We start from the raw sequence: 19216 nt of genomic DNA on the forward strand, positions 1-19216 counted from the left end.
ACCATGACGATGGACAAGCAATGCTCCACTTTACGGCAGTCATAGGACAGATTTTAATCTATGCAAATGAAGACTGAGTACATTTTCGGAAGAAAGAGCAACAGCCCAGCGGCTGCCAAGAAGAAGGAGATGACATAGGAGTCTGTACGTAAGAATATAATCCATTGTAATCATGATAAAATTAAAGAGTGAAACGGTTTGAATGTTAGTCTGAATTTGTTTTATTTAGGCCCAATCCAATGGGGGAGAAGTTGAGAAGTATAAAAATATTGTTCACACAGGTCAGACTTCTGCATCATCTCATTAGAGATCCTCCTCATTTTCATCATTTTTGACATTATACAGTAAATATTAAGTGGACGTGACTGTTCAGATGTTTTATCCCCAACACTCTTTTCACGCACATAAATGTGCTCTCATCTATATCAATATCTGTTAAATAATGAGTTGTATTTAACTTTTTAATTTGATTTATTTAAGAGTAAATCGGCATATGCACGTTACAAAAACATTTCACATGAAGAATATTCAAAAACATGAGTATACCTATATAAGAACTGAAATGAAGAACTGACATCTATCCATTTTGCATGGTTTCCTTGATAATAGCCAAAACTGCTTTATTTCTTACATCAACAGCTCTGGCATTATACTCCTCAGAACAGCTTTTAGGCATATCAAGGTTTGTTTCTGCCTCTTTCAGTCATGTGATACAAATTTGGCAGTGGTTAGCACTGTCGCCACACAGCACTGTGATGCACTGGCGTCATGTCCAGAGTGTACCCAGTCTCATGTCCCCTAATGTCAACTTGGATAGGCTCCAGCTCCCTGTGACAGGGGATATAGCAGTGTCAGAAAATGGGTGGATGCAAGGTTCAATAAAGCAAAAAGAGATACAGATTACATGTTCATGCAGGTGCACATGCAGAGTTCATTTTACCTCAATAAAGTACTGTAGTGGATCCCCGGGACGGACGGACAAGATTAAGAGCGAGACATTCGGGGTTTTTTTATTGGGAGTGTGGTGGTGTTTAGTGCATGCTTTCCTGAGCTTGTTCCTAAGTTTGGAACAAGTCGGTAGTTTAGTAACAGCATGTGGAGTCGCTGGTTATTCGCTGCCGCTGAGGGAGAAGGTCTGGACCAATTCCCCGCTGAGGAGCATCCTTTCCGGCAGACTGGGAGTTTGTTCATGCAGTACTACAAGCCAAGGAGCAGCCATCTAAAGAGACCAACAGACCCCGAACTACAGGCGCTAGGACTGCAACACTTTTTAAATTTTTTTTATTTTATATACTTTACTAATCCCTGTAGGCAAATTGTTAGCACACTCTGTCAGTTTGATTGCATGCATATAAAGTATATAATGTGAACAGGCCGTTGCACACTCACACATACACACAAGGGGCCTGTAGGCATGCAAGTGGGGGGTGGTGGGGTGGTGGGCAGCTCCTTTATGTTGCGCCCTAATGAGCAACTTATAAAGAGGACGGTGCCTTGCTCAAGGGTGCCTCGGCAGTGCTTGGGAAGTGAGCTGACACCTCCCACTGTCAGCTCACACTAATAGTGGTTGTGTGGGAGCGGGAATTGAACTGCCGATCTTGTAATCATAGATAGATAGATAGATAGATAGATAGATAGATAGATAGATAGGTAGGTAGGTAGGTAGGTAGGTAGGTAGGTAGGTAGGTAGATAGATAGATAGATAGATAGATAGATAGATAGATAGATAGATAGATAGATAGATAGATAGATAGATAGATAGATAGATAGTAATTATTAATCCCGGAGGAAATTGTATATATCCACTGCTCAGGCATTACATATTGAATAATACTGGATAAACACCAGGAGAAAAAGAAACACTGACATCACAGGACATACCACAAGACATACACTACACTAACAGACACATGCAGCACTAAATGGACTTATATACTAAACTATAACTAAAATATAAACAGTATAAAATTATAATATAAACAGTATAAAATTTAAAAAATATAACAGTATTAAATTAAAATATGAACAGTATCAAATTAAAATATGAACAGTATAAAATAAAAAAAAAAAAAAAAATTACATATATATATATAAACAGTATTAAATTAAATTAAATTAAATTAAATTAAATCCATTCAACCCCGTGCTGACCTCGCCACCTCCCCCCCGCTTGGACGACCCGCTATTCCACTGCCGCCCCTTCATGCACTGGGACTCAGTAATTTAGTTATTTATTTACTAGCAGGAACCAATGGAAGTTTCACAATAAAAAAAATTATATCAGACTTCGTTTGTTTTCTTTTTTTTCTTTGCCGTCACAAGAAAACAACCCGCTGTGTCCGACGAAGCCGTGATGGCTCTGTGTGTGTGGGATGGACAAACAAGCAGACGAAGGCCGCTTCGGTGTTACGGTCCGGCCATCCGGGTAGACACGGGCTTTGTGAGTTCAGTCCTGGCGAATAAAGCATCGGGGTTCCCCACACGACAACGTCAGGTCTGTCACAATTAAAGAATATAAAACGCTATGTTTGACGAAGCCAAAACGGCTCCGTAAGTGAGAGACATTGACAAATGTGAAGACCGGAGCTGACTCGGCTAGCGGCCCGAACTTCCAGACGCCGGGAGACACAAACGTCGATGTTAACTGATTGCATGTTCTGCCACAGATCTAATAGGGAAAACGTAAAGTAAATAAAACAACACCAGGAGATCATCAAAGGTAGGATCTTGAATAACAAACTCAGGTTAGTCACCCATAGTATTTGCTAGGAACAGCAAGTGGGGACTACATACATATACAGTTCATTAAAATGTGTGTGTGTGTGTGTGTGTGTGTGTGTGTGTGTGTGTGTGTGTGTGTGTGTGTGTGTGTGTGTGTGTGTGTGTGTGTGTGTGTGTGTGTGTGTGTGTGTATCTGGGGGGGGCGCTACACTAGTTCTATACTTCTGCTGCATCTTTTCAAATTAATGAAACATTTAAAAAACAACACATTTAGTGATTTTTGGGTCGCTTTTTTATACAGTGATTGCTTGTAACTTTTGACTCAATGGTAGTGATACAGTATAATTCTACAGTACTGTGTGAATAATGACACAATTACAAACAAAAATACAATCATTCCCACATTGTATGTACCAGGATTTTGTGAAGCATCATATATTTCTACTTTTTTTTAAATTCTAAGCAGCTTTATTGTATTAGAAATGAAAAAACATTCTTGGTTGTCCTCAGCAAGTTTTCAATGGAGAATGGCTGACTATTAATTTTGACATATCAAGCTCAGGTGCTAACAGTCATGTCAAAGAAACAAAAAAGTAAGAAACATCAAACGTTTAAAAAGCTGGCTATTTTTTATTTTATTCTAGTCACCTGCCTATATCACTCCATGCTTCTTGTGCTTTTTCTCTGAGCCACAGCAGCATCCAAACAGCAATGCGAAGACAACCAAGGACAGAGTTGTAAACACAAACAGTCCTATGACCGCAAGACCGCCCACTGCCCACGGCTCCTCATGCAGTCGATATAAGACCCAGTCCACCCAGTCCTCAGGAGACTCGAGTGATTGCTGCTCCTGTGGAACACTGGACAGGAAGACATGATCACAGAGAAGCTCAACATGGCCAGAAAACAGCTGAGAAAATGTTACTGGATCACTGCTTTACAAAACACTCTACTGATGGTAAAATGTTTGAAACATCTCAAAAACAACCCAAAATGGTCATGGTTTTATCAATATACTCCACAGAAATTTACTGATATTATAAATCAGCGTGTTACTGTTTGGAAACTCACCTCTCCATGACCGTGTCCTACCAAACAATCCTCTCACGGCTCGGTGACTCCCAACAGTGTGTGGATATACTTTAGTGTTTGAGAGCAAATGCCTTCAGCTACTGATTCAGTTCATTCACAGCTGTAAAAGTCTTTGAGCAGAGCTCAAACATTATCAATCTGCACAGTTCAGCAGCTCCAACAGTTTTCTCCAGTTGATGCTTTCAGTTGTTCAGCGTAGGAGGGACAATGGGAAGGTGGCTGATCCTGGTTAATGTTTACTATAAATACTGACTGCTGAAGGGAAAGAGACCAGGTGATAAGGTGTGCAAACAAGTGTGCAGTAATACAGTACTGGTGCTATACTGGTGCTTATTACATCAAAGCTTATTTGGATTAATTGTAGATTCAGTTTTGGTAATAAAGTCAGGGAATATGTAGATGAGGCTCACAGCAGCTTTGACAGATAAATGTAATCTTAAAAAAGAGAAACAAGACATAACATTCAGTATATATACATATATTTGTGAACTTTATTTCATTTAAGTTATTATGGTGACTTCTGTAAAGAAAAGATACCAAAAAAATCGCTTTCATTGTACAATACAAGGAGAATATATCTGTACCTTGAACAATAGTCAGAGTGATATTCTTTTGGTGGTCAACAGAGGGCGTGTTGACTATTTACACTTACAAGTTTACACTTACAACCTGGAACTAACATGGAACAACAAGTTGGAATGTCTTGACATTTCCTATTCTGTCTTTCACAATCCTGTCAAAATATCATAACCAAGTGAACATGTAATAACTGCATCACTAACGTTCAGAAACAAATCAGCTTTCTTACTCCATCTTTTCATTAGTTGCTAAACTGTAAATTTTTGTTGTTCAAAATTGCTGCCACACAGTGTTTCATTGTCAAGCTCGGTGATGAATCTGGATGATGTGCGTCATTCGGCTTATTTATATGGATTCCAATGACATGCTTGTCTGGATTTGGATCCAGGCTTTATCCCATTACTGGAAATATGGAAATGTCTGATGAACCATTTCTGATGATTTTTTCCCAGAAAGTGATGACTTTGAAAACGGCAGTTCACATTTTATTGTAAATGAAGGTGATGCAATGCTGTGAGTGATTACATGAAGGATTACAGATAGGACGGAGGATGTCTTCACTAGTGGAGTGTGTCCTCTCCGCTTCAAGCAGGCTGCAGAGGCTGCACTCTGGAACCCTGGTACTTTGGCTTTCCACAGCAGCAGGAGTGGATGCAGGACAGTATCATCAAAAAGACAAAAGTGGCTGGAAGGGGAGACACAGGGAGGTTAGCATGTAACTACTGAGTGTAAGCTGGGGGTAGTGTTTTGTGTCACATTTAAAGATGCAATTTTAGATGAACCAGTAAGTGTAATTTGAAAGAATTCACCTTTAGTTACACCATACACGATCGGCAGTTCCCTACAGCTCTGTGATGTGTTTATCCTCTTTCAGCTTATTGTTTTGGTTTGAAAGAACACAACTTTACTGTTCTGCTCCTTTCGTCTTTTACCGAGCCACCGCAAGCATTAGATTTCAACTAAAGAAAGACTTGGTGGAGCGTAAATTTAGAGCAGAGTAGTTAGAAAATATAAAAATAAGACATTTTGACAATAAAGTCACTTTATTACAAGAAAAGTGGCAATTAAGGAAACATTATGAATTTTAAGTGCTAATATTGCAAAGTAAAGTTGGAATTTTATACTTTACAGCAGATATATGAAGGTGAAGCAAGAAATGAAGGTTCTGTATATAATTCACAAATGAATAGATGTTGAATCTTCTGATTCATTAATACCACAGTGTTGTCTTAATGGGAAAGGTTATGTAAAAATATGAGTCTGTTCTAAAAAGAAATTTGTTTGGCAGTGGATGATTGCAGAGCTACACTCCTGATCGATATTTTAAGATCAGTTGAAAAATTGCAAGAAATTACACAGGTGGATCTTAAGAAGATTTTGAGTAGTACTTCAAAATGCAAAAAGAAGAAATGGGAGTGAGGACATAAAAAATTCTGATAAAGAAATTTATTGCAAACCCACCCTTTGCAGTTGTTCATTTGAGGCGCACCAAGTAGTGCACCATTCTACCTTGTGTGTGTTTGGTGTATTACAGGGGCCTGTACGCACCAACATTTATTTATGCATGCGTTTGACCAACAAAAAGATAATAGAGTGTGCTGTCTTAAATTCGCTTCGGGACTCATAATATATATATATATATATATATATATATATATATATATATATATATATATATATATATAGACTGCCGGGATAGGCGCCGGCTCCCCCACGACCTGCGTTTGCGGATTAAGCGGGTTAGACGATGAGATATATATATATATATATATATATATATATATATATATATATATATATATATATATATATATATATATATATATACAGTGGGTATGGAAAGTATTCAGTATTCAGACCCCTTTAAATTTCTCACTCTTTGTTTCATTGCAGCCATTTGCTAAAATCAAAAAAGTGCATTTTATTTCTCAGTAACGTACACTCAGCACCCCATCTTGACAGAAAAAAACAGAAATGTAGAAATTTTTGCAAATTTATTAAAAAAGAAAAACTGAAATATCACATGGTCATAAGTATTCAGACCCTTTGCTCAGTATTGAGTAGAGGCACCCTTTTGATCCAGTACAGCCTTGAGTGTTCTTGGGAATGATGCAACAAGTTTTTCACACCTGGATTTGGGGATCCTCTGCCATTCTTCCTTGCAGATTCTCTCCAGTTCCACCAGGTTGGATGGTGAATGTTGGTGGACATCCATTTTCAGGTCTCTCCAGAGATGCTCAATTGGGTTCAGGTCAGGGCTCTGGCTGGGCCAGTCAAGAATGGTCACAGAGTTGTTCCGAAGCCACTCCTTTGTTATTTTAGTAGTGTGCTTCGGGTCATTGTCTTGTTGGAAGGTGAACCTTCGGCCCAGGCTGAGGTCCTGAGCACTCCGGAAGAGGTTTTTTTCCAGGATATCTCTGTACTTGGCTGCATTCATCTTTCCTTCAATTGCAACCAGTTGTCCTGTACCTGCCGCTGAAAAACACCCCCGTAGCATGATGCTGCCACCACCATATTTCACCGTTGGGATTGTATTGGGCAGGTGATGAGCAGTGCCTGGTTTTCTCCACACATACCACTTAGAATTAATGCCAAAAAGTTCCATCTTTGTCTCATCAGACCAGAGAATCTTGTTTATCATAGTCTGGGAGTCCTTCAGGTGTTTTTTGGCAAACACTAGGCGGGCTTTCATGTGTCTTGCACTGAGGAGAGGCTTCCGTCTGGCCACTCTGCTATAAAGCCCTGACTGGTGGATGGCTGCAGTGATAGTTGGCTTTGTGGAACTTTCTCCCATCTCCCTACTGCATCTCTGGAGCTCAGCCACAGTGATCTTTGGGTTCTTCTTTACCTCTCTCACCAGGGCTCTTCTCCCACGATTGCTCAGTTTGGCTGGACGGCCAGGTCTAGGAAGAGTTCTGGTCGTCCCAAACTTCTTCCATTTGAGGATTATGGAGGCCACTGTGCTCTTAGGAACTTTGAGTGCTGCAGCAATTCTTTTGTAGCCTTGACCGGATCTGTGCCTTACCACAATTCTGTCTCTGAGCTCTTTGGGCAGTTCCTTTGACCTCATGATTCTCATTTGCTTTGACATGCACTGTGAGCTGTAAGGTCTTATATAGACAGGTGTGTGCCTTTCCTAATGAAGTCCAAACAGTTTAATTAAACACAGCTGGACTGCAATGAAGGAGTAGAACCATCTCAAGGAGGACCAGAAGAAATGGACAGCATCTGAGATAAATATGAGTGTCACAGCAGAGGGTCTGAATACTTATGACCATGAGATATTTCAGTTTTTCTTTTTTAATAAATTAGCAAAAATTTCTACATTTCTGGTTTTTTCTGTCAAGATGAGGTGCAGAGTGTACATTACTGAGAAATAAAATGAACTTTTTTGATTTTAGCAAATGGCTGCAATGAAACAAAGAGTGAGAAATTTAAAGGGGTCTGAATACTTTCCGTACCCACTGTGTGTGTGTGTGTATATATATATATATATATATATATATATATATATATATATATATATATGTATATATATATATATATATATATATATATATATATATATATATATATATATATATATATATATATATATATATATATATATATATATATATATATATATATATATCACCCCCAAGCCGGCTGGCTCGATTGGCTCTTCTCTGGCACATGGTCCCAGGTGCTGGTAAAACTCATCTTTCCCTTTGTCGCCGTCGTCATCCTCTTCCTCCTGACATGTGCCTTTTGCTCGTGTTGTGTGATCCCCATGTCTAAACGCATGGTGAGCCGGATGTTCATTGCCCACCTCCATGCTTGCAACCTTGTCAAAATCGAGGACATTGACTCTGACATTGACGAGGAACTATCCTCTGTCTAAAGGACTCTCTCCCTCGTCGGGGGAGCAGGCACCCTCCTGGTTCCCTGCTGCGTGGTATAGCCACCACCAAGCACCCGTCGCAACTTAAGCGATTGTGGCGCCTTCGGTCAGGCTCACCCTTTTCCCACAGGTCATCCAGGTCATGAAACTGCCGCTCCATGTGGAGGGTAGGAGGGAAATTTTCCCTAACTGTGCATTTCTCCATGTTCCCATTCCAGATTGCTTAGGGTTTTTCGCCCCTCCCTGGGTTGGCCACCTGTATGTAAAAGTTTCTCCCATGATGACACGATTAAAAGCTTTCGAGACAAGTTGTGTTTGTTTAGAAACCCACAACAGGAGGGAAATGTAAGATAAGCTAAAATTCAAATGAAGTATATGTGTGTTTCTAAAGTGTCATAATCTACCTTAGAAGTGCTGCACCCGAATGTACTGACAAGCACATCCTGTTCCGGTTAATCACCTACTGCAGACAGCTACAACCTTGATGACGATTAGAATGTTCCAACATAGATAACCACAGGTTAACTCCCGACATGCAGAAAAACATCTTTTTATTCTTGACCTTGTGTGTGATTGAAACTGTTACGGCACCTGCGCGCGTCTTTATCTAACCCTGCTCTATCCATTTTTTAATAAAAGAAAGCAGCCGGGTGGGACAGAGTCAGAGTCTACTTCGGATTGCACTGAGTTAAGTGCACCTCTTCTGTGTCTCTCCCTGCTGCAGCTGGTAAAACTTTGAAACCTCTCTGGGTGCCTTTGTCTGATAACCCTGGTCTAGCTTAGAACAGTTTTTGAGTAAGTGTTCGAGATTTAGACCCAACAATGTCTTACAAACCTCAATTAATAGGAGAGAAAATACTGGTTTGAAATCCTCATTGCAGTCCTTTGTTTAAGATCATTGAACTCAAGTCACTTACCAACAAACAGGATAAGCACAAAGAATGCTCCGAGCTCCAGAGGGGTGGCTTGTGGGAGATCCTGCAGTTTGGTCCACACCTTATGAAGAATATCCATCACCTCCTCTTTCACATCCATGCTGACTCTCAGCTGCACGTTTCACAAGGAAATATCTCAAAAAGTCTCTGTTTTTTCTTATGGAACGCTCACAGCTTTACGCCTATAAAAAGAAAGAGAAACAAACCAAAAACGAGATGATTCCATAAGTGAATGAGAAACTGTTCATATGTGGAGTTGCTCTGAAAGCAGAAATAGAGATATTTTCATCTCCAGCTCCACCCTCCATTACGTTGTACTCCCACCCTGCAATTATCTCTAGGAATCATATATGTCCTTTGATCCTAAGTACACACTTATTATGGATCAGCACCCCTAATTATCCCTCCAATTAACATCCTGTACCACTGGGTGTGTGAAGCTTCCCAATAGGTTTATTCTGTGTGAGGCATACTGGTTGGTATATTTGACACAGGCACTGTCCAACATGTACAATTTAATTTTAAACAGGCAGGACTATTTCAGTCATGGCATTTCAAGACTGTCATCATCACTGCAGCAGCTGTGAGTGGGTGAGATCTCACAGATGATACCAAACAGGCTGCACCGGGGACAAGCACACAGAACTGTGAAACTCCACCGGGACACGGAAAAACGTGTCTGTGATTAACTCAGGAAAAAAGGTGGATTTAATGTGTAGAATTTATAGTGACAAATCAAGAAATGTATGTGTTGCATTTTTTCCTCACTACTTCAACCAAAACACAAGACACTGCATTGAATACTATACTAGGCTATTTTACTGCTATACAAAGAGAGAGCAGTAACTATACATAAGTAGTGATGTCAGTAAATATAAATTTACAATATTTTCTTTTCTTACTTCTTGCGTGAAAAAAATTACTTTTAATAATGTGACAATGCTGTCACAGAGCGTTCCTCTGCTGAAGTACGTTTTATTTTAAATCAATACCTTAATCTAGCCTTAATCTAAAAGGAACTAAGACCCTGTAACCATCATTTAAAGTCACTCAATTTGTGACAGCCAGTCATTTACATCCAATGGATCCTGATTTTAATTGGGATAAAATCCCACACACTCATAGCTAGACACCAACTGCTCAGATAGAGTAGGCCTCATTTATTCAGTATAATCTGTATTATTCCTAATATGTGGAATAACTCATTTGGTTCTTGGCATTTGGTTCTTTATCTGTTTTTTGCAGCAAAATGAATAGTTCCTAAAGAAGAAACCAATGGGCAAAGGCAACTCCTTCACTGTACAGACTGTCATACACTTTGCTTTAGCTGTTTTATTTTTTCATTAGTTTTTTCTGAGTTTTTGGTTCTACAGCATCTCATTCTCTATCTCTCTGAAAATTAAATGCATTAAAAATCTGTCTGTCTAAAAACAAAGTACATAATCAAATCTTTTTTAGTGAACTTTAAGACATTTAACCTAATTTAAACATACCAGGTCATGTGAATTTGTACCCAGTTAATAACCAAAATTACTCGTAATGCTACCTAAGAGTGAATTGAGCAGATGAACATCTTTAGTTACATTTTGAGTGGACTTAGCCCTTGTTTATGCTGAACAAGTAACTAATTTACCAAACTACCTGGTTCTTAACTAAATGATGACCAGGCTAAGATTAACACTCAAATCCAACTCACTTCAGATGTTCAGACAAACCAGCTCTTACTGAGTTACCCTCCTTGTTTACCTTGTTTACCCGTCTTATATCACCTGCCAACCACATTTAATCAAGTCTTCTTCTCCTTTCGGCTTTTCCCTTCAGGGATCGCCACAGCGAATCAGTTGCCTCCATCTAACCCTGTCTTCTGCATCATCTTCTCTCACACTAACTACCTTCATGTCCTCTTTCACTACATCCATAAACCTCCTCTTTGGTCCTCCTCTAGGTGTCCTACCTGGCAGTTCAAAACTCACCATCCTTCTACCAATATATTCACTATCTCTCCTCTGGGCATATCCAAACCATCTCAGTCTGGCCTCTCTGACTTTATCTCCAAAACCTCTAACATGTGCTGTCCCTCTGATGTACTCATTCCTGATCCTATCCATCCTGGTCACTCCCAGAGAGAACCTCAGCATCTTCATCTCTGCTACCTCCAGCTCTGTCTCCTGTCTTTTCTTCAGTGACACTGTCTCTAGGCCAAACAACATCACTGGTCTCACCACAGTTTTGTACACCTTTCCTTTCATTTTAGCTGAAACTCTTCTATCACACATCACATCTGACACTTTTCTCCACCCGTTCCATCCTGCCTGTACACGCTTCTTCACCTCTTTTCTACACTCTCCATTGCTCTGGACTGTTGACCCTAAGTACTTAAAATCCTCCACCTCCTTGAACTCTCCTCCCTGTAACCTCACTCTTCCACTTCGGTCCCTCTCATTCATATACATGTACTCTGTCTTACTGCGGCTAAACTTCATTCCTCTCGTTTCCAGGACAAACCTCCACCTCTCTAGCTTCTCCTCCACCTGTTCCCTGCTCTCACTACAGATCACGATGTCATCTGCAAACATCATAGTCCATGGAGATTCCTGTCTAACCTCGTCTGTCAGCCTGTCCATCACCATAGCAAACAAGAAGGGGCTCAGAGCTGATCCCTGATGCAGTCCCACATCCACCTTGAACACCTGTCACACCTACAGCACACCTCACCACTGTCTTACAGTCCTCATACATGTCCTGCACCGCTCTAACATACTATAAATATATATATCTCACAAAATTACCTGTCACACCTACAGCACACCTCACCACTGTCTTACAGTCCTCATACATGTCCTGCACCACTCTAACATACTATATTATATATATATATATATATATATATATATATATATATATATATATATATATATATATATATATATATATATATATATCACAAAAACTAAAAGAACACTTAAAAGAAACATTAGATCCATCAGATCTCAATATGAAGTAGGATTTCTATACAAATAACGACAGGGCAATGTGTTAGGAACAAAAAGGATGCCAAGTCTTTAATGGAAATAAATGTTTTCAGCTGACAGAGGGCTTATTTGTGTAAACACCCTAAAATCAGAGTGAAATGAGGATGTGGCAGGCTCGTCCATTTTTTCAAAAACTTAACTTCTGCATGCTCCGTTGCGGCATGCTACTAATGAGACGACGGACGGTGTCTTGTGGAATTTCTTCCCAGATCTGTATGAGGACATCCCTGAGCTGTTGTACAGTCTGAGGAACGACCTGGTGGCACCTAATGGACTTAAACATAATGTCCCACAGATGTTTTATTGGGTTTAAGTCAGGGGATTGTGAAGGCCATTCAATTGTTTCAATTCCTTCATCCTCCAGGTACTGCCTGCATACTCTTGCCACATGAGGCCAGTCATTGTCGTGCATTAGAAGGAAACCAGGACCTCCTGCACCAGTGTAGGGTCTGACAATGGGTTCAAGGATGTCATCTCGATACCTTATGGCAGTCAGAGCACCATTTCTTAGGCAGTAGAGGTCTGTGCGCCCCTCCATGGATATGCCTCCCCAGACCATCACTGACCCACCACCAAACCTGTCATGTTGAACGACGTTGCAGGCAGCATAATGTTCCCCTTGTCTTCTCCAGACAATAGCACCCTTACGTCAAACCTTGGAAGTCTGAGTTTGAGTCACTGAAACAAGCCTCGGCAGATTTTATTGTTCCCATTTGAATGTTTTTAGTCCACATTCAGTAATCACAGCTCCGTCTGAATTGAAACAAGCCTAAAGATGGTATGGAGTTTATTATGACACTTAACACATGAGAAGTACGTCTTACCTCTGTGGTGAACGTGTCACATTGAAGACTGTCACAGTTTCCACTTGTTAACTCTTCTTGTGACAGGAGAAACAAGCGCAGCCATGGATAAACCCGTCTCTACGATGTTTCACAGAGATCTACTCCTTCTTCTGCTCGTCACCCTAACCCTCCCCCTTTCCTCACGCCTCTTATTGGTTTTTCTCCAGTTTTTTTGCGGTGCCTGCTGGTCTAAGCCTCTTCATCTAATTATCCAGTTCAGACCAAGAGGTCAGCGCAGGATGTTTAGAGGTAATTTGACTCTTTAGGCAGATCAGCAGTCGTTTAACTGCAACAGTTCCTCTTCCATATGTCTTCACTTTCTCCCACTTGGACGACTAACTCCTGTTCTCAGGGAGTTTGTGTTCCTCCTCCTTCTCCTCCTCTTTTGCCCCCACCTCCTTTCCCCCCCTAACCCCTTCACAAGTTCACGTCTGTCTCCCACACCCCCACTCTCCCTGTGTCCTGCCTGAAAACCCATTTACTCTGTTTTTCTCTCTTGTTGCTGAAGACCAGCTGTGCCAGGCCCTCTTTTTGTATGCAGTCACCCTGGAGATGAGGCTCCTTCTCAAAGAAGCTGGGGGTTGTGTGCATGTGTTTGTTCATCCATCTGGTGTCCCATCAGCTGACTCCCATATTTATTATGAGCTTGTACATATGCATTTGCTGATGATGTTGATATTTTACACTTATGTCCATGAGAAGTTGACTTTCTCTCCATATTTGATTGTCCTCCATGCAACTCGGTGGTGGTGTCTCAGGAGATGCAGAGGCAAAAAAGAGAATCAACTGGACTTGCTTTAGATTGGTTGAAGACGTTTCTCCCTTCATCGAAGACTGAAACTAACAAGACAATGAGTCTTGTTAGGAGTCTTTACCTTTCATAAGGGGGTCGTGAGCAGTTACAGTGAGCTACACCCAGGTGTGAATGCTTGCTGCCCCATCCATATACCAGCCAGTATCTTCTTAATGATTCCCACAACCCACCGCAGCAGAAGTCAGAGGTCATCCCAACCATCGGGCCCAAAATATCCTTACCAGAATGGAAGGAAAGGTCATGGAGCAGAAACACATCAGGAGTTCTCTAAAGCCAAGTGGCTATCTGAACTGGGCTTTTGTAAAGACAAACAAATCCAACAAGAAAAATAACAATGAACAGGAGAAGTAGGACAAAAAAACCTGTTGTCATCCCCTACATTTCTGGTGTTTCACAAAAAATCAAGGGAATTTTCAGTAAACACAAATTTCCCATACAAATGTAAGGGAATCTTGCGTTTACATGCAGGTAAAAGAGTTTATTTTCTTTATTTGTATGTAAATGAGGGTGGCATAATATACATTTTCTTTTTTATATTCAGGCTGAAAAGGAAGGTTTTAAGAATAAACAACACAGTTGAAATTGGTGGAAGCATTTTTAAAGTGCTCTCAATACAGATGTCTGTTTTAGGTCAAGTGTCTTTTTTTACTCTGCCTGAAAATGTTTATTTTCCAATTTGGTGTAACCGAAGCTAGGCAGTCTATCCACGCATGTGTGTTGATATGTATGTATGTAGAGTATGCTAGGGCAACTGAATGATTCAGCTGTGGACAGTGACACCTCGAAATGCCTGCCCGTCATGAAAGATCACGCTGCATATGGTCAAACGATACAATGAAATCTGAAATCAGTGTTGCTCAGGTCTCTGCACAGTAAATATCTTCCATTCCTGCCGTAACAGCAACAGCTGACATCCATAAAGAAACTGTTTCAGGATCAAATTATTCAACCACAGTTCTCAGAAAGCATTGGAATGTAGCCATCAACCACTGCAACACAGCTGTGGTCCAGCTGTTCCACAGGCGATACACAAATGAGTATCAGTAGATTTGAAATAGAATAATTTATTTGTAATATTGCTATAAAAATTGGATTTGCTGCATGCTAGCAGCACAGAGACAAAAACATATAAGAATATTTTTTAACACAATATAGGACAAGAAAAATATCTCGACCCCTGTGGACCCACCAACAGCAGGGCAGATCGATGGGGTCGGGTGCGCTGCCATATGGTTGGCAGTGACGACAGGGGTCACGAAAGACAAGACCCGGACTGCAAAAGCTGGCTTTGGGAAAATGGAATGTCACCTCACTGGAGGCGAAGGAGCCGGAGCTTGTGCTGGAGGTGGAGCGTTACCAGTTGGATCTGGTGGGACTTACCTCCATGCATAGCCTCCGTTCTGGATCCAAACTCCTGGATAGGGGTTGGACTTTGTTTTACTCTGGAGTTGCATCAGGCGTGAGGCGCAGGGCGGGTGTGAGGATACTCACAAGCCCCTGGCTGAGCACCGCTGTGTTGGAATTTACCCCGGTGGATGAGAGGGTCACTTCTCTATGCCTTAAGGCTGTTGGAGAGAAAACTCTGTTATTTGTGCGTATGCACCAAATATCAGTTCAGAGTATTCGGCCTTCCTGGGGTCCTTGACGGGATCCCTGAAGGGGACTCCATTGTTCTCCTGGGGGACTTAAATGCACACGTCGGCAATGATGGAGACACCTGGAGGGGCGTGATTGGGAGGAATGGCCTCCCTGATCTAAACCCGAGCGGTGTTATGTTGTTGGACTTCTGTGCTAGTCACAGATTGTTCATAACTAACACCATGATCGAACACAAGGATGCTCATAAGTGTACCTGGTACCAGAGCACCCTGGGTCGGATGTCAATGATTGATCTTGTGATCGTATCATCTGACCTTCGACCGTGTGTTTTGGACACTCGGGTGAAGAGAGGGGCAGAGCTATCAACTGATCACCACCTGGTGTTGAGTTGGGTCTGTTGGCGGAGTAAAAAACTTGGGATAAAGCTGGTAAGCCCAAACGAGTAGTGCGGGTGAACTGGGAACGTCTGGAGGAGAACTCTGTCCGCGAGGCCTTCACACCTCAGAAGGATATTCTCATGCATCCCTGTAGAGCCTGGGGGCATCGAACCTGAATGGTCGATGTTCAAAGCTTCCATTGCTGAAGCTGCAGCTGAGAGCTGTGGTCTCAAAGTCTTGGGTGCCTCAAGGGGCGGGTGGACCCCGGTGGTCAGGGAAGCCGTCCGACTGAAGAAGGAGGCCTTCAGGGGAATGTTGTCCCTGGGGACTCCTGAAGCAGTTGCAGGGTACCGATGGGCCAGGAGGACTGCAGCCTCGGCTGTGATGGGGGCAAAACAGAGGGTATGGGAGGAGTTCGGAGAAGCCATGGAGAAGGACTATCGGATGGCAACAAAGTTGTTCTGGAGGACCGTCCAACACCTCAGGAGGGGGAAACGGGGGACCATCCAAGCTGTATACAGCAAGAATGGGACACTGTTGACCTCGAATGAGGAGGTTGTCGGTCGGTGGAAGGAACACTTTGAGGAACTCCTGAATCCAACTACCCCAACTGACCCGTCCTCTGTTGCAGAGGCAGAGCTGGAGGATGATGTGAAATTCGAGTCAATCTCGCTGGGCGAAGGTGGTTAAACAACTTCACGGTGGCAAAGCCCTGTTTGTTGATGAGATTCGCCCGGTTATGCTGAAGGCTTTGGGTGTTGAGGGGCTGTCAACGATGACACACCTCTTTAATATTGCGTCGAAGTCTGGGACAGTGCCGAAAGAGTCACAGACAGGGGGGGAGGAGGAACAATGTGGGTTCCGTCCTGGTCGTGGAACAATGGACCACCTTTTTAGTCTCGCAGGGATCCTACATATGTTTTGTGGACTTGGAGAAGGCGTATGATCGGGTCCCCAGGGATAAACTGTGGGAGGTACTGTGGGAGTACGGGGTGAGGGGGCCTCTCCTCAGGGCCATCCAATCCCTGTATGCCCAAAGTGAGAGCTGCGTTTGGGTTCTTGGCAGTAAGTTGGACTTGTTCCGAGTAGCTGTTGACCTTCGCCAGGGCTGCACTTTATCACCAATTCTGTTCCGGATCTTCATGGACAGGATATCGAGGCGTAGTCATGGCGTAGTCAAATCTGAGGCCATGGTCCTCTGCAGGAAACCGGTGGACTGCCTTCTCCGAGTGGGGAATGAGGTCCTTCCACAAGTGAAGGAGTTTAAGTATCTTGGGGTCCTGTTCACGAGTGAGGGAACAATGGAGCGTGAGATTGGAAGGAGAATGGGGGCAGCAGGAGCGGTATTGCAGTCACTTTACCGCACTGTTGTCACAAAAAGGGAACTAAGCCGAGAGGCAAAGCTCTCCATCTACTGTTCAATCTTCGTTCCTACCCTCACCTATGGTCATGAGCGATGGGTCATGACCGAAAGAGCGAGATCGCGGATACAAGCGGCTGAAATGGGCTTTCTCAGGTGGATAGCTGGTGTCTCCCTTAGAGATAAGGTGAGAAAACACTGCTGTTTGCGAGGGGCTCAGAGTAGAGCCGCTGCTCCTTCGCGTGGAAAGGAGTCAGTTGAGGTGGTTTGGGCATCCGGTACGGATGCCTCCGGGGCGCCTCCCTAGGGAGGTGTTTCTAGCACGTCCAGCTGGGAGCAGACCTCGGGGCAGACCCAGGACCAGGTGGAGGGATTATATCTCAACACTGGCCTATGGAACACCTTGGGATCCCCCAGTCAGAGCTGGTGGATGTGGCCAGGGAAAGGGAAGTTTGGGGCTCCCTGTTGAAACTGCTGCCCCCGCAACCTGATTCCGGATAAGTGGTGGAAATGGAAGGATGGATGAAAAACACCTCTACACTTTTGATGTAATTTCCTGTTTTAATGGTCCTGATAACACATCATTCAAATATTACGATTCGTTTTAGGACTTCTGAAAATGTCTTTCACTTTCAAAATGCACAAATTCTTTTTCACAAATTGTCCTGGGATGTATGATAATAATAGGTGAATAATAAGTCCTGCCTGTAAATAATGCACCTGTTGTAATAATGTTATCATATCTGTAGGGCGTGTGCGGTGCTATTATAATATGGCTTAGGATTGTCAATTAATTAACCAGACCCACTCCAGACAAGTTTAATTTCCTCGACTATTCTGACCCACTCTCCCACCCAGTTTCACTGCAGTAATCAAGTACAGTAGTATAATTGTATTTGACCAGAAAAAGTACCACAAACATTAATCTTCATCTGCGTCATGATTTTGTCTGTCACTGCATGTTTAGCAGTAACAGATAAAATAATCCGTCTGGCAGTTTAAGTTGAAAAGAAGTACAGTATAGAGAAGCTCTGTAACGTTTAAGAGAGAGATGTTGAGCCCAGAGTGAGTTCACAGACAAACCAAAGAGGGTGAAGCAAGTGAGTCATCTAGTGGCACCAAAAGCACACAACACAGCTTGTAGTGTGTGCGATTAATTTGGGATGTCCAAATAATAGTCTGGATCAACCAGTTTTAGTTTTTCATACTGGTAGTCTGTTTCCGGGTGCTGCATGATGGGAGTATGAGTTTGGATGGCCTTTCATTTTATCAAATAAGGTCTGCTGGGTCAGAACAGAGATATGTGTTCGACTAAGTCACCTTTTCATCATGGTGAGTGCACAATTTGGATATATATGGGTAACGTTAGCCTCTCATCATGAACAACACCAGGCATCATGAACAACACCAGGCACCCCCTACACACCACCTTCTCCCAGCAGAGAAGCACCTTCAGCGGCAGACTGCTGTCACACAGCGCCTCCACAGAGACGTACTCAAAAAGTTATTATATTTGCGCAAAACTATCAGAACACTTCACAGGTCGAGTGCCGAATGCCGAGACACTCCATAAGCACTGTTCTAGCTCCACACAGAGGTGGAGTGGCATCCTTCTTAGCCAATGGGATGCCAGGAAGATACGTTATAGGTAATAGCCAATGGCAGAGCAGCTATGAGAATGTTGCGTTCCTGTGGGAGATTCGACAATCAGCCGATACTGTGTTTTTACATTACATAAGTCGAAATTTTTTTTGTAAGTAGAGACATTCGTAAGTAGAGGTATCACTGTAATATCATAAATGTGTAAATCAATTGCCAGGAATAACTAGTGATTTATAGACACCAAGACCTCCTGAAGGTCAGTCATGTTGACTCTGGTGCAGTTTGAATAAAGTCCAAATGTAGCACAAAAACAAAATGGGAACCAACATCTCCTTGCTGTGTTACGGTGTCTAAAGGAACCATGCTCAAGAGTCAAA

This window comes from Antennarius striatus, chromosome 21 (genome assembly GCF_040054535.1).
Source record: "Antennarius striatus isolate MH-2024 chromosome 21, ASM4005453v1, whole genome shotgun sequence".
Taxonomy (NCBI): domain Eukaryota; kingdom Metazoa; phylum Chordata; class Actinopteri; order Lophiiformes; family Antennariidae; genus Antennarius; species Antennarius striatus.